Source organism: Cebus imitator, unplaced genomic scaffold (genome assembly GCF_001604975.1).
Source record: "Cebus imitator isolate Cc_AM_T3 unplaced genomic scaffold, Cebus_imitator-1.0 Scaffold364, whole genome shotgun sequence".
NCBI lineage: Eukaryota > Metazoa > Chordata > Mammalia > Primates > Cebidae > Cebus > Cebus imitator.
The window spans coordinates 1,057,212-1,060,697 of NW_016107679.1; the positions used below are offsets into that span (position 1 = coordinate 1,057,212).

Below are 3,486 nucleotides of genomic sequence, written 5' to 3' on the forward strand. Positions count from 1 at the left end.
AGCCTCCCGAGCAGCTGGGACTACAGGCACGCGCCACCACGCCCAGCTAATTTTTGTATTTTTAGTAGAGACGGGGTTTCACCATGTTGACCAGGATGGTCTCGATCTGTTGACCTCGTGATCCACCCGCCTCGGCCTCCCAAAGTGCTGGGATTACAGGCTTGAGCCACCGCGCCCGGCCCGAGTTTTTCCTGTTTTAAAGGATTCCGCCTCCTCTCCTGTCATTCTTTCACTCCTTACCACTATAAAGATGACCTTAAAATAGATTACAATGTGGGTCATGAACCATAGTTGGAAGAAGTTGCCCCTCCTCCTTGGTTTTCACACAGTATAAAAGTACTTGCTATTTAAAGGAATATCTATATGTTACATATGATGCGTATACAACATATATATAATATGTGATAAATATATGAATGTTACGCCCTTCACTGGCATCCCTAGTCAGTAGTTGCTTGGGAATGACTTCCCCACTCCCCTCTCATCCACTTCCACTTGGTATGTACTTTCTAGTATTCCCTTGCATCATTGTTGCAGTTCTTGTTACCTGGAATTTCTGCTTTCTGACCCAGTAAAAATTCAGAAGTGTGGTCTCACAAAAAATGCTTAACCGGTTATTCCTAATTCTTTAGTATTGTAAATCTTGCATCTCCATCTTCGAGTATGGCAGCTCTCAAACATTTACTTCTGAAACATTGATGGACCTAAGCTACGTGCTTTTGACACGTAGATGTTTGTTATTTCAAAATGACCCCTTCCTTTTTTCCGTACTGGGAGCATAATTTGAGTGTCAGAGATAACTTTCAATCTTCACTTTCATTAAATATGGAAGAGGTTCAGTACTTTTAAAGTAAATCATCTCAACACTTCACTGCTCTTCATAATATGGGAAGCTTTGTGGAATAAAGCTGTGTGGAACGTGTTAATGCAGTAGGTAACAATCACTATTGTAGGAAGACTGGAGGAGGAGTACCCATGAAATAGGGAAGCAGTGGAACTGAGTTTAAAAAACCTGTCATAGCAAGTATGAGGTAAGGTGGTTATATTTTACTGTGGATATAACTTAATATAGGGCCTCATGCCTTGCTTGAAATGCTTAGACATTTGCTTAGACATATGCTCTGACTTACGACATTTTTCCTGTCAAATCAAGTTTTTAAAAGTACCACTTGAAACAGCTTGTATTTACTCCTGACAGTCACTTAGTAGAATCCAACCAGGAGTTGAATGTAGAAATAACCCCAACATCCCTCTGACTCTGGTTCCTCAAACTTCAGTGGAAAAATGTTCTTTCAGTTTCCAATAGTTTTATCACTTTAATTGCTATCTTCATTTTTGGAAATATCCTACTAGTTAATTTGCATGTTTTATATTGTTAGAGTTTATCATCTTTGAATACTTCCTTTTAAAAATAGTCATAATGTCTATCAGTTGTATCTTATGCTTTTTCAGCTCCTCCAGAATTAGGTATTTTGTTTGGGTTTTTTTGTGGGGGCTGTTGGAGAATGTCAAAATGATGGTGTGAATGCAGTGTTTGCTCCTTGAGTTTTTTGGGTTTTTTCCTCCACCACAGGAGTTAAAGACTATAGGGTGTTCTTTTTTTGTTTTTAATCAAGGAAGCAATATTCACATCCCTATCTTTATTAGGGCTTATTTGCTTACCGATTTGGGATACTACTTAGGCTTATTTAGAGTAAGCATGCTAATTTGTGAGGTGGTATATAAGTTAATTCCCTAAGAAATTTTTGAAATTCTTGATACCTTGTTCTATTTGACAAACGTGAATACTTGCAGTGTTTGAGGTAGTGCTTGTTGGGTTCTTGGACCGCCTGAATTCAAATAACTGATCTGGTAGATTAAAAGTTTAAAAAAAATTCGGGATATACTTTTATTTCCTTTTGGTTGACTTCTCAAATATGGTCTTAATATGTTAGAGTTGTGTGTGTTGAAAAGTAATCCATCCTGGCATTACATCTTTTGTATTTTTGGTGCAAACGGGGTTTCACGTGAAACCTGTTTGCATTAAAATTACAAAAAATTAGCTGGGCGCGGTGGAGTGGGCCTGTAGTCCCAGCTACTCCGGGAGGCTGAAGCAGGAGAATCACTTGAACCTGGGAGGTGGAGGTTGCAGTAAGCCGAGATCACACCACTGCACTCCAGCTTGGGTGACAGCGAGACTTGGTCTAAAAGATGAAAAAAAGAAGTAATACATACGAAGAGTAGAAAATGAGCAATTTAAATATTACGTTTCTGGGAAAATGATAGTTCTGGCCTGAAAGGAGTTGAGTTTTTTCTTTCATTGTATCATAGTGAAATTGCCAACTGAACTTTATATAAAGAAACAAAATGGAGACTTAGGTTCCTAGGGCTTCTGTACTAATGTATCAAAACCTAGATGGCATAAACAATAGAAATTTACTGTCTCACAGTTCTGCAGGCTAGAATGCAAGGTGTCAGCAGGGCCATCCTCTGATAGCTCTGTTGGTGGGATCCTTCTTTACACTTTGCTGGAAATCTTGTTCCCTGACTTGTTGATACATCATTCCAGTCACATGATTGCCTTTTTCCTTCCTGCTGCTGCTTTCTGAATGTCCCTCCCCCACTTTTTTTTTGAGATAGAATTTCACTCTTGTTGCCAGGGCTGGCGTGCAGTGGCACACTGGCTCACCGAGACCTCTACCTCCCAGGTTCAAGTGATTCTCCTGCCTCAGCCTCCCAAGTAGCTAGATTACAGGTTAGCTGGGATTACAGGTGCCCGCTACCACACCTGGCTTATTTTGTATTTTTAGTAGAGATGGGGTTTCTACATGTTCGTCAGGCTGGTCTTGAACTCCTGACCTCAGGTGATCTGCCCTCTTTGGCCTCACGAAGTACTGGGATTACAGGTGTGAGCCGCCATGGCCAGCTGACTTAATATCTTTTTTTAAACAGTGAGACACGGCCGGGCACAGTGGCTCACGTCTTTAATCTCAGCACTTTGGAAGGCCTAGGTAAGCAGATCACAAGATCAAGAGATTTAGACCATCCTAGCTAACATGTTGAAACCCCGTCTCTGCTGAAGATACAAACATTAGCTGGACACGGTGGTAGTCTGTAGTCCCAGCTACTCAGGAGGCTGAGGCAGGAGAATTGCTTGAATCTGGGAGGCAGTGATTCAAGCAATTGAATCTGGGAGGTTGCAGTGAACTGAGATTACACCGCTGCACTACAGCCTGGGCGACAGAGCAAGACTCCGTCTCACCAAAAAAAAAAGTGAAACACTGAGCTGATGACCTTTAATGTCTTTATGAACGTAAGGTTATAAAGCAACTTTGAAAATTCACCTTTCTTGGCCGGGCACGGTGGCTCACGCCTGTAATCCCAGTACTTTGGGAGGCCGAGGTGGGTGGATCACGAGGTCAAGAGATCGAGACCATCCTGGTCAACATGGTGAAACCCCGTCTCTACTAAAAATACAAAAAATCAGCTGGGCATGGTGGCGCATGC

At 41.6% G+C, this 3,486-nt stretch overlaps 1 protein-coding gene across 2 annotated transcripts in view; it reads left to right on the forward strand.

The window, feature by feature from the left end:
• UHRF2 (ubiquitin like with PHD and ring finger domains 2) overlaps positions 1–3,486 on the forward strand; it is a 107,305-nt gene that overhangs the window by 3,905 nt on the left and 99,914 nt on the right. The gene's annotated exons all lie outside the window — the stretch shown is intronic.